This window comes from Callorhinchus milii, unplaced genomic scaffold (genome assembly GCF_018977255.1).
Source record: "Callorhinchus milii isolate IMCB2004 unplaced genomic scaffold, IMCB_Cmil_1.0 Scaffold4, whole genome shotgun sequence".
NCBI lineage: Eukaryota > Metazoa > Chordata > Chondrichthyes > Chimaeriformes > Callorhinchidae > Callorhinchus > Callorhinchus milii.
The window spans coordinates 41106023-41118843 of record NW_024704745.1 but is presented as its reverse complement, the minus strand read 5'-3'; the positions used below and the strand labels follow the sequence as shown (position 1 = coordinate 41118843).

The window sequence follows — 12821 nt, the reverse complement described above, 5'->3', positions numbered from 1 at the left end:
GGTCCCGGGCGAAGGGAGCGTGGCGAAGGGAGCCGGGCGAAGGGAGCCGGGCGAAGGGAGCGTGGCGAAGGGAGCGTGGCGAAGGGTGCCGGGCGAAGGGAGCGTGGCGAAGGGTGCCGGGCGAAGGGAGCCGGGCGAAGGGAGCCGGGCGAAGGGTGCCGGGCGAAGGGAGCGTGGCGAAGGGTGCCGGGCGAAGGGAGCGTGGCGAAGGGAGCCGGGCGAAGGGTCCCGGGCGAAGGGTCCCGGGCGAAGGGTCCCGGGCGAAGGGAGCCGGGCGAAGGGAGCCGGGCGAAGGGTGCCGGGCGAAGGGAGCGTGGCGAAGGGAGCCGGGCGAAGGGAGCGGGGCGAAGGGAGCCGGGCGAAGGGTCCTGGGCGAAGGGAGCCGGGCGAAGGGAGCGTGGCGAAGGGAGCGTGGCGAAGGGTGCCGGGCGAAGGGAGCCGGGCGAAGGGTGCCGGGCGAAGGGAGCCGGGCGAAGGGTGCCGGGCGAAGGGTGCCGGGCGAAGGGAGCCGGGCGAAGGGTGCCGGGCGAAGGGAGCCGGGCGAAGGGTGCCGGGCGAAGGGAGCGTGGCGAAGGGAGCCGGGCGAAGGGAGCGGGGTGAAGGGAGCCGGGCGAAGGGTGCCGGGCGAAGGGAGCGTGGCGAAGGGAGCGTGGCAAAGGGTGCCGGGCGAAGGGAGCGTGGCGAAGGGAGCCGGGCGAAGGGTGCCGGGCGAAGGGAGCGTGGCGAAGGGAGCGTGGCGAAGGGTCCCGGGCGAAGGGAGCGTGGCGAAGGGAGCCGGGCGAAGGGTGCCGGGTGAAGGGTGCCGGGCGAAGGGAGCGTGGCGAAGGGAGCGTGGCGAAGGGTGCCGGGCGAAGGGAGCGTGGCGAAGGGAGCGGGGCGAAGGGAGCGGGGCGAAGGGTGCCGGGCGAAGGGTGCCGGGCGAAGGGTGCCGGGCGAAGGGTGCCGGGCGAAGGGAGCCGGGCGAAGGGTGCCGGGCGAAGGGTGCCGGGCGAAGGGAGCGGGGCGAAGGGTGCGGGGCGAAGGGAGTGTGGGATGGCGTTCCATAGGGTGGGGGCTGAAGGCACGACCACCGATGCTGAGCGGAGAGAGTGGACAGGTGATGTGGGGTCAGCAGGTCACAGAGGGTAAGGCCATGGAGGGTCTTGAAGGCAACGACGAGCAATTTGAACTCTGTCCTCTGGTGGTTGGGGAGCCAGTGGGACTTATGGGGTCACGGAGCCTGGTGTGGGGAGAGGACACGGGCTGCAGAGTTCTGGATGATCTGCAGCTTGTGGAGGGAAGAGTTGGGAAGGCCAACAAGCAGGGAGTTGGTGTAGTTGAGCCTAGATGTGTAACAAGTGGAGAAAAGATGGGGAATATTTTTAATACGTTGCCTTGCTCATTCCACAGGCAACTATTAGAGCACCAATATTACTGTGTATATTGCTACCCAATTCTAAATGGTCACAGTTGTATACATTTGTATGCTCATACACCCATCCTTCATTTGTATGCAGAGCAGCTGCTGTTGAAATGCTGCGCAGGTAAGCAGCTGCTGTTGATGGGCTGTACTTTCAACTGGTTTAACCCATTGCTTGATGGGTAGGGATGTGTGGCTGAAATGTGAGCAGGTTAGGATAGTGGTTGGCTGCTGGAAGGTGTTACCTGCAGTCTGAGGCTGTGAATGTGTTTGTACAACCAGTGACTGGAATCCATCCTGATTTACTCACAGAGGTAAGCTGCTGCTGCTTAAGATCTGCACCTCCAATTGCTGGAACCATCGGTCAATAGGAAGCGATTTGTGTCTGAGCTGTGGACAGGAAGATGGTGGCAATGCTCTCATGCATTTTACGTTGAGCTGATTTGCCCACCAGGAAGGTTATAGGGAGTTACAAGTGGCACCTTTCACATTGGGAGGATGTTCCAGGGCGCTGGATAGTGAGGGATTTGGACCCGAGCTGGGGGTTGGTATCAGGAAGGGTGGAGAGCAGTGAGGGTGACCAAAGGTGCGGTCAAAGAGGTCTTGAAACACACTTGGCTCCTATTAACCCTGCAAGCCAAAGCGCTAATGGGTAGGGTGGTCGTAGCAGGAAAGCAGCAAAATAACTTGCCAGACAGTGCTTTCAATGGCAAGCTATGTGGTTTTAGTTGGTTATACTTGAGCAGTACCCCAACGCAAACTCTGGAGTCCCCAAGCCTTGGTTCTTGCCAATCTGCACCTAATACTTTCTGGATTTAGGCAAGCAGGATGCGTTCCTCCAGAGAGAGAATGTGCTTTCCAATAAACATCTCTGGAATTTCCATATATAGGTAGGATGCATGGAACTCTTCAATTTGGTTTGGATACTCTTTCAGTATAGTGATGGATTCCCCACATGTGTCCTTAAAGATATGGTCTTTAATTACTCCTTGGTATATTTCATGTTCTAGGACAATGGTAAGGTATCATCTTCTTTACCAACTGGTTTATTGCTACATATTTAAGCATAAAGTATCTTAAACATAAAGAAAAAACTTCCATTTTATTAGCACCTTTTCACATTGAAAGGTCTCATCTATAATTGTTCAAATCTAGTGAGTGCATTTGTAGGCAAATGCAACAGTTATTTATTTGCACCAACAAGGTCCCACAAACAGACATATGGTGAATGACAATAAAATCAGGAGAATCTCCCTTCTCTTTTGAAACAGTGTCATTGTAACTTTAATATCCAACTGATTAGTTACATGGGATTCAAATGTAAGTTCTCCTCCAAAAAACAGCACATTTGACAATGACATGCACTGTACTGCAATGTTAGCCCGACTTTGAGCTCAAGTCTTGAACCCTGCTGACCCAGAGGTAAGAATGTTGCAAATTGATCCATGCTAAAATGTAGATTAGGCATAATTACTTATGTTTATATAGTATCTTTTGCATAAAAGGAATTACAGAATACGATTAACTACAATTTAAGTGAATTCCAAATCTGAAACCCCTCCCCCCTATTCCACCCACCCCACTTGTGCTTCTATTCGCATTGCCCTCCAAATTGTCGATTCCCTCCCTAACAAAGCTCTCATTATTCACTATCCATGACCTCATCCTGGATGAGCACATCAATATTCTTGGTCTTGCAGAAACTTGGCTGTTCACTGATGACACACTGCCCCTCATTGAGCTTCCCAGCCTGGCTACACTTTCTACCATGCCCCCCCCCATCCCAACTGACGTGCGGCAGGGTGGCCCTCATCTCATAAACCTCTCTCGGTCTAGCTCCCTATTCTTCTAACTCCTCCCCGCCCATTTGAGCACCTCGCCCTGTACTATCCCTCCTTTCTCTGGTTCAAAATCCTCCTAGCTTACACCCAACCTAAACCACCTGGCTATTTCCTTTCAGACATCTCTCTCCTCTCATCCCTCTGCACTGAATGCCTGCTAACAATGGGTAATTTCAACCTTCCCCATAACTACTTAACAACAAGATTCCATTTATAAAGCGCCTTTCACGTCGGGAGGACGTCCCAAGGTGCTGGACAGTTGGGTCAGGACTCGAGCAGGGGGGAAATGGTCAGGGTGAGGGGAGGGAAGGGAGGGAGCGAGGAGGGGGGAAATGGTCAGGGTGAGTAGAGGGAAGGGAGGGGGCGAGGAGGGGGTAGAGAGTTGAGAGGGGAGCTGAAGGCATGGTCAAAGAGAAAGGTCTTGAGACTGGCCTTGAAGGAGGAAAGGGAGGAAGCAAGGCAATGGCACTGGGGGATAGAGTTCCAGAGCCTCGGGGCTGAGAGGCTGAAGGCCCGGCCACCGATGGTAGGGTGGTTGGGGCGGGGGATGTGGAGCAGACCGGAGCCAGAGGAACGGAGGGTACAGGCAGGTAAGTAGGGGGATAGTAGGTCAGAGAGGTAGAAGGGAGCAAGGCCCTGAATGGCCTTGTAGGCAAGGATGAGTATCTTGAATTCGATCCTCTGGGGGATGGGGAGCCAGTGGAGGCGAGCGAGGGTGGGAGTGATGTGGTCGCGAAGCCTGGTGCGGGACAGTACACGAGCTGCAGCGTTCTGAATGACCTGCAGCTTGTGGAGGGAGGTGCCGGGAAGGCCGGCGTGGAGAGAGTTCCCATAGTCCAGCCTTGAGGTGATAAAGGCGTGGACCAGACTCCTGCCCCATCTCCTCTAATTGTGTTGCTTTCTTAAAAAGTCACTATACTTTACAGGATATTCTGTGAAGCACTCTGACAAGTCTCGAAGACGTGATAAGGCACTATATCAAATGCAAGGATTATTATTAAAGGCCATTCAGCTCCTCAAGCCTGATTGGCCATTCCATTAGATCATGGCTGATCTGTACCTCAACTCCAAATAGATCAACAAGACAGACACAGGTTAGGTCTTGAGAGAGAGACCAGCTTTGTGAAGGAGAGAGGGGGAGATAGAGCTCGGCGGCCCAGGGATGATTGGAACATACTCATAGAAAATAAATAACAATTTGGTCAATCAATCCACGATTGTTTGTGGGACACTGCTGTGCGCAATTGGCTGCCGTGTTTCGCCCATAAAATATACAGTCAATTCACTTTACAGTATATCCTGTAAAGCGCTTTGAGACGTCTCAAAGACGTGATAAGGCTCTATATCAAATGCAAGGATTATTATTCTCCTCCCTAAAATCACCCTCCACATAAACTCCCCAACTCACACCTCGTCATTACCCATGGACTTGACATCTACGATCTGTCCATCACAGACAAGGCCATCTCTGACCACTTCCTCATCTCCCTCTCCTCTTGTATCTCCCTGTCCTCCTCCAAGCCCTCCACTATCTTTTACAACGCTCGGAAAAAGATTCCCCTCCCACCCTCCGAGTCCCTCACAAATTCCCTCATCCTCTGACCTTTTCTCCCTCTAACCTTCCACCTGCAGTGATCCTAATGGAGCCATCAAGCTGCTAAATGATTGTCTCCCTGTAACTTTCAATTCTCTTGTCCCCATGAAATCCAGGACGTTCTCCAAAACCACCTACTCCCCCCAATATAACAACCACCTCCGCTCCCTTAAATCCCAAACTCAGACGCTTGAGCACAGATGGCAAAAAAACGGCTTCATGGTTCACTGCCAGACATGGCTCGAGCATCTTCATACCTACCATCTCTTCCTCTCACAGGCCCAAACTACTTTTTATTCCCAGGCCATTGTGGAGGCGAAAAATAACCCCAAAGTGCTGTTCTCCACCACTTATCACCTCCTCCATGTGCCCTCTAAAGCACCCTTGGTCCTTACCTCAAATGTCAAGTGCAAAGAGATCCTGGATTTCTTTGTCTCAAAGATAGAAAACATCTGCCTGGCTGCCTCCTTTTCCCTTTCTGTGTCCCTCAGCAACCCCCCCCATGCCTTCTACATCACCCACCCCTTCCACCATGGCTCTTACCACTGCCCCATTCCTTTGCCCCTATTTCTTCTTGCTCCTCTCAACCATCCACCCACTTGAAGCTCACCATTTCCCCTCAAAACTGTTGTCATCAGCCCCCTCCTCAAAAGAAACACCTCGATCCCTCTAACCTTACAAACTACTGGCCCATTTTTAATTTGCCTTCAATTGTTAAAGTTCTGGAACGCATTGTTACATATCAACTTCGCTCATACGTCTCCTTCCACTTGCTATTCGAGCCCCTCGAGTCCTGTTTCCGGAGCCTGCCCACAGCACCAAGACAGCGCTCATCAAAGTCACAAACTATGTCCTCTCTCTGTGTGACCATTTGTCTCTGCAAATTTTTTTTCCCCCCAGCTTTCTCCCGACTCATGACTCCCCCCTTTTCGTTGTTTACATGCTCTCTCTCGGTGATGTCATTTGTAGACAGGGAGTCAACTACTACATCAACCAAATCTACTTTTCCAGTTGCAACTCACAAGTTCAATGTTGTGTCAGCTTGTTTGCATTTTACAGATGTTTGTTTTGCAGCACAACAAAAATCCCATACTTGATTTTGCCATGGACACAATAACAATAAAATAATAATCCTTGCCTTTGATATCGCGCCTTATCACGTCTTCGAGATGTCTCAAAGCGCTTCACAGGATATACTGTAAAGTGAATTGGCTGTCTATTTTGTGGACCTCACCAGAGTAAGATTTACCGGAGCTGTGCATAATCTGGGGGGCAGGTTCAATCCCCAGGTGTCCTTCCTACCCCATATCCAATCCCTGATCAGGATGTCTTTCCTCCACCTCCATCATGTTGCCTGCCTCCAACTGTACTTCACACTTAATGCAGCCATGCCTAGGTCACCTCCAGCCTCGATTATTCCAATGCCCTCCTTGCCAGTCTCCCCAGCTCCACTATCCACAAAATAGTATTATTATTAAATCCAAGTAATTCAAAACTCGCTGTCCATGTCCTCACCCACACCATACCCCGTACCTCCATCATCCCATTCCTTGCCAGGCTCCACTGGCTCCCTATCCCAGAACAGAAAGGCTTCAAAATCCTTGCACTTGTCTACAAATCCCTTCATGCTCTGGCACCTTTCTACATCTCCGAACTGCGTACTCCTTGCTCACAACCTGCTAGCTCCGGCCTTCTGCTTGTCTCTTATCCCCTTAGTTCCTCCAAAAGTGTCTGTGCCCTGAAACTTTGAAACTTTCTCCCTCAATCCCTCCGCTTTGCTCCCTCCTCCCCCATTTTTAAATCACAGCCGAAGACCTTCCTCTTCGATGTGCTTAAAGTCACTCCCCCCGCCCCCCATCTCAGTGTCAGCCTTTGCCAACGTTAAGAAGTGCTCTGAGACACTACCTTACATAATGGCTGCTATATAAATGTAAGTTGTTGTGGAATTTTAGGTAGTCAAATGTGGAAGATAATCTGTGCCCAGTATTATCTTTAAAAAGCATAAAATGGTGAGTAAATAATCAGTTTCAATTTTACTGTGAATTTGGATAAGGATAGAATATACACCAGTATAATAGTGAGAAGAACTTCAGGCATCAAGATGGCAGTCTCAGGAGCAGCGAAATGAGCTGAGACTAACAGTCGCATTGCTGATGTAAAGTTGAGGATGAAGTTTGCATCAATCCTTAACGTTAATGAAAACAGAGAATGCATTATGAAATACCTAAAGTTTACTCCAATAAGGAAGAGATAAAAGAAAATATTATTGTTGAATGTTTTCGATTTTACAGATGTTTGTTTTGCAGTAGAACAAAAATTCAATACATGACTTTGCCGTGGACACACTGGACCTCACCAGAGTAATCTTTTCAAAGGCACCATTGGCTTGTGCTTCATAAGAGAGATGCATGTATGCTTAAAAGAACCTAATACAAAGTAACTTTTTTTTAAAGCTTTTCTTAGTTATTGCTTGCGCTGTGTTCTTGCCTCTATGTTCTTTTGATCAGAAGTTGGAAGCAAAGATGAGATTCTGTTTCTTTTCAGATTTCATCCAGCTTCAGAGCTTTTGGAATGCATGTGTGAGGACAAAATGAATGTGAGCTTTCAGTCAGATCAGTTCCTGTGCGATTCTCTGCTGTTGACAGCTTTGTAGAATGCCTTGAGAGATAATCTGTTAAACTACAGTAGTGTCAGTGTGTGGAGTATAAGGTTACCGTGGTATAGGGAAAATGACACCATTTTTTTTAAAAAAAAAGGGTCAGGCTAAGTAATGGGATAATGGATGCCTGAAATTTTGTACTTTAGTGCCAGAAGTTGGGAAAAAAATTGGAGATTTGTACTCGGAAGAAAGTTTGACCTTTTCAGCATCTGAGAGACTTGGTTAGAGAATAATGTAGTGAGAGCTTGGTAAATTATACATTTTCTCCACAGTAAAAGAGAAAGGATAAACTGGGAAGTGGTTTAAGAGTGAATAAAGATGGACCATTGATCAAGGTAAATAATATATTAAGTGATTTTAAAAAAATAGCTTCGGATATGTTATAGGCACTGGTTCAAAAAGAGGCATTAGCCAAAAAACATTCTTGCTCCGATTGATTTCAATTTATCAGGTGCTAAGTATCACATTTTTCTGAGGCTAATACTATTCACATTGTACACAATTGATTTGGAATAGAGATGGAAACACACCTGTCTAAAGTTGTGCATAATATCAAACTGGTAGAATCACAAATAACAGCAAACAGACTGACCAAATACAAAATGATCTGGTTAGGTTATTCATTGGGCTATCTAGGGCCAAATTTTATTTATTGTGGATAAATGTGTAGTGTGATGATATTGGACAAGGAAAATAAACAGTAGGAAATAATAATAATAATCCTTGAATTTGATATAGCATTTTTCGTGTCTTTTGGACGTCTCAAAGCGCTTCACAGAATATACAGTAAAGTGAATTGACTGTATATTTTGTGGGTAAAACACAGCAGCCAGTTGCGGCCAGCAGTGTCCCACAAACAGTCGTGGATTGAGTGACCAAACTGTTATTGTTTTTTTCTTGAGGGATTATTATCAGGCGTGTGGAGTAAGGAAACTTGCCCAAGGTTTTTCCCTGCTGGGTATCAAACCCAGGTCTCTCGCTTGCGAGGCAAAAGCTCTAACCACTGAGCTACAGGAATCCTGGTAAGTCAGTGGTACCAATCGACAGGAAAAAGATATACAGAACAGGGATATGGGAGTTCTGGTGAAACCGTAATACCTATAAAGATGTTAGCTGGCTCAATTGGTAGCACTTTTGCCTCTGAGTCACAAAATTGTGGGTTCAAGCCCATATCAGGACATTGCTCACAACTTGGCTTGACTACGCCAACTCCCTGCTTGTCAGTCTTCCCAACTCTTCTCTCCACAAGCTGCAGATCATCCAGAACTCTGCAGCTCGTGTCCTCTCCCATACCAGGCTCCACAATCCCATCAACCCCACCCTCACCCAGCTCCACTGGCCGCCCATCCCCCAGAGAATAGAGTTCAAAATCCTCGTCCTCGCCTTCAAGGTCCTCTATGCCTTGCCCCTCCCTACCTCTGCGACCGACTAACCCCATATCAACCTGTCCTCTCCCTTCGCTTAGCAGGCTGTGACCTGCTCCTTGTCGCCACCCCCCACCATCAGGCCTTCAGCCTTTCTACCCCCACCCTATGGAACTCCATCCCACATCCCCTTCGCCTTGCTCCCTCTTTTGCCTTCTTTTGCCTCTCAAAATCCTCCTCTGCGACTGAGCATTCGGCTACCCTCCATGATCCCGACTCCCCAGTTCAGGTCCAAATCCCTGAGATCCCCTCATTTGCATGAGATGTTAAATTGAGGCCCCATCTGCCTGTTCAGATGGATATTAAAGATTTCATGAAGTTATTTGAAAGAGAAGGATGTTTTCCTAGTGTCTTGTCCAACAATCCTCCAGATAACAATTAGTCATTAACTTAATGGCTGTTTGTGGGACATTGCTTTGTGTAAAGTGGCTGTCACAGTCACCTGCAAATATCATTACACGTTACAGTAAATCCTGTGAAGTGCTTTGAGATGTTTCGACAACGTGATAAAACACTTAAATGCAAGGATTATTATTATAAAGGAGGTAGAATTATGTGGATTAGGAGCAAATCATTTGGAAATATTGTGGATATCCAGTAACACTAAATAGAACAAACAAGATTTGGGATTTATAGTTAAAATGATTTAGTAGAAGACAGAGGAAGTGATATTGAACTTTATACAACACTACATGTAAACAGAGGATACATAAATAAAATTGAATTCACCACAATTCCTGATGTTGGCAGTACTGGTTTACAGATTTTTTTTCACTTCCTGTTTACCTAGCAGTACGTAGGAACCCTGTTGTTAGTTGATTGGTGGATTGATTTCCGGGAGTAATAATCCCTCCAAAAAATAATAATAATAATTTGATCACTCAAACCACAAATGTTTGTGGGACACTGCTGGGTGCAATTGGCTGCCGCATTTCGCCCACAAAATATACAGTCAATTGATTTTACAGTACATTCTGTGAAGCCCTTTGAGGCATCTCAATGATGTGATAAGGCACTATATCAAATGCAAGTACTATTGTTACATATGGACACAGCATTGTTACAGCCCTATCTGTTCAGTCCTTTGTATAATTCTATTACATTACCTTAGAGACATTGGCACTGCAGAGGGTTCAGATTAATAGGCTCCTGAAACATCAATATTTACATTGGAGAAGAGAAGACTTGGGGAATCTTATTGAAGTATTACAATATTTAAATATATAAAAATAAATCACCAGATAATTAAATATGGCAGTATTTTCGCCCACAAAATATATAGTCAATTCACTTTACAGTATATCCTGTGAAGCGCTTTGAGACGTCTTGACAACGTGATAAGGCGCTATATCAAATGCAAGGATATAATAATCCCTCCAAAATAAAACAATAATAAATTGGTCATTTTCAATCCATGACTTTTTGTGAGACACTGCTATGTGCAATTGGCTGCCGCGTTTCGCCCACAAATATACAGTCAGTTCACTTTACAGCATATTCTGTGAAGCACTTTGAGACGTCTAGAAGACGTGAAAAGCGCTATATCAAATGCAAGGATTATTATTATTGTAATAAAAACAACAACTTGTATTTATATAGCTCCCTTCATGTGGCATCTCAAAGCCACTTAATTTTTTTCAGAGAACTACCAGTCAAGAATTTTCAGTAAAAGTATATTTCAAAGCTCCATTGTTTTTTAAAAACGTTTTGATATTCAGTATATGCTCATTTCAAAATTCTGTTGTATTTGATCACTTCCTGTGACTGATTTGTTTGCACTAAGTTTCTGTAAATCAACTTGCCTCCTGCAGCTTGATGATAATGATTGTACCTGAGCAGATGGATTAGCTATAGATTTTGGGAATTTGCATTACCTTTGGCTTTGCATTACGCCAGACGCAAATCCCTCATTTAAGAACTGGAATCCTTAAATTTCCATGTTACATAAAGTTGCATTTGCCATAAAATTGCAATATTGATAACCTTTGTTCAGTGTGTGTTTGTTGCCTTGATGAGGGGTTCTAGGGGCTTATGGTTATTAACAGTGCTAAAGTAGGGTACCCAATATGTACCCAATTTCCAGGGACAGTCACCGGATGAGGTATTGTGGCTCTGTCTTGAGTTTAGCCACAAACTGAGCAAGAACAATACAATTCTAAAACAGATGCATTCATCAGAAAAATACAGCCATTTATCCAACAAGCTTCTTCAGTACTATCAGGATCAGGAATTGTGATGATTTAAATTTTTTGTGTGTCCCCAGATTTGGTTTACAACATAAAGGGGCTTCCCTGAGAGGCTTCGCTATACAAGAAAAATTCAAGAGATGAAATATCCACAAAAATCCCAGAAGCAGTAACTTGGGTGGTTGGAGTTGAGATTTTCTGCTACTGACAGGTACCCCATCCTACATTTGCAATCTTCGCCAACCCCATTCTGCTAGTAATTTGCCCCACCATTGGTGGCCAGATTTTCAGCCATTATGCCAGTCTGTTCTCTGCAACACTCTTCAAAACTCCCGTCACCTTGTTCTTTGATGCCATCAAGAAAACCACCCTTTTACAAAAAATTCTATGTCTATAACCCCAATGACTCCAGGTGGCATCCTCAATCTCCCATTCTTCTCCCTTCCTCCCAGTCTCTGTAGAGCAGTGCAATGTTTTGGCTTACATCAGTGGGAGCTGTGAAATGTGCAATTGGTTAATAATAATAATAATCCTTGCATTTGATATATTGCCTTATCACATCTTCGAGACGTCTCAAAGAGCTTCACAGAATATACTGTAACGTGTATTGACTGTATACTTTACGGGTGAAACACAGCAGCCGTATGCGCACAGCAGCGTCCTACAAACAGTCAGATTGAGTGACAAAATTATTATTATCAATGAATTATTACCTAAGGTCACATAGAATTGATGTGTCTCAGGTCAATGGAGTGGAACATGTGGAATGGAAAGACAAGTCTGCCGCCACTCTCCACCGGCCGCCCATTGGCTGTCGTCGCCCCTGATTGACGCGGCGGGCAGCCAATCCGACCGGCTCGCCCGGCGACGTGGCACCGCCCACCTCCCGGGAACATGGCGGCGCGCGGGCGGCGGTTGGTGTGAACTGACCGGTTCGGTTTTGTTGGCCGACATTTCTCTCTCGTTGAATTGTTTCAAGAGGCTCTGGGCGGCCGTGTGCGGGAAAAACACGCACACACACACACACACACTCGGCGGCCAGCGATCTCCCGGGTAAGTGTGCGGTCAGGAGTGTGTATTTGTCAGTTGTGGGTGTGAGAGCAGAGAGGGAGAGAGAGGGAGAGAGGGAGAGGCTGTTGTGTGTTATACTCGTGGGATCTCCGGGCTCTGCCTCAGCCTCAGGGGCTGCACCGAGTCACATATGTGCAAATTGCTTTTTTTTGAAACAAGAAAATCACACACTTTATTCCGGGGGGAGGGGGGGGGGTTAGTCTTTATGGCAGGAGCTCTTTTTTTAAATCATGTGTATATATATGTATATATATATCTGTGTGTGTGATGTGTGTGCGTGTGTGTGTGTAAAAAGCAATGAGCCCCTTTTCCCACGTTATTCCCCCGTGAAATGCGATTTTTGGTGGAAACGAAAATCGCAGTCGGGGGGGTGGGGGGTGGGGGGGGGGAATGGCGAATTTCGAGTGCGCGGTGTTCAGTCGAATGTCACCCCCCGCAGCCTTTTATATATTAAAAAAAAAGAAAATGTTTTTGCATTTCAAACGGAAGTTTCTTTGTGTTCGCGCACAATCCTGGACATTCGGAACGGGGCTTCACATCCACCCACAGCTGATCATCTCTCCCTCTCTCCCCCCTCTCTCCCCCTCTCCCTCTCTCCCTCCCTCTCCCCCTCTCTCCCTCTCTCTCCCCCCCCTCCCTCCCTCTCC

General features: G+C 47.0%; 1 protein-coding gene across 1 annotated transcript in view; it reads left to right on the top strand.

The window, feature by feature from the left end:
• The first annotated feature begins 11996 nt into the window (after nt 1–11996).
• The window catches only part of LOC103185540 (TIAM Rac1 associated GEF 1), an 87154-nt gene continuing 86329 nt past the window's right edge, over nt 11997–12821 (top strand). The window contains exon 1 of the mRNA XM_042334263.1: nt 11997–12156. The gene's annotated coding sequence lies outside the window, so the exon portion shown is untranslated. The remainder of the gene's footprint in view (nt 12157–12821) is intronic.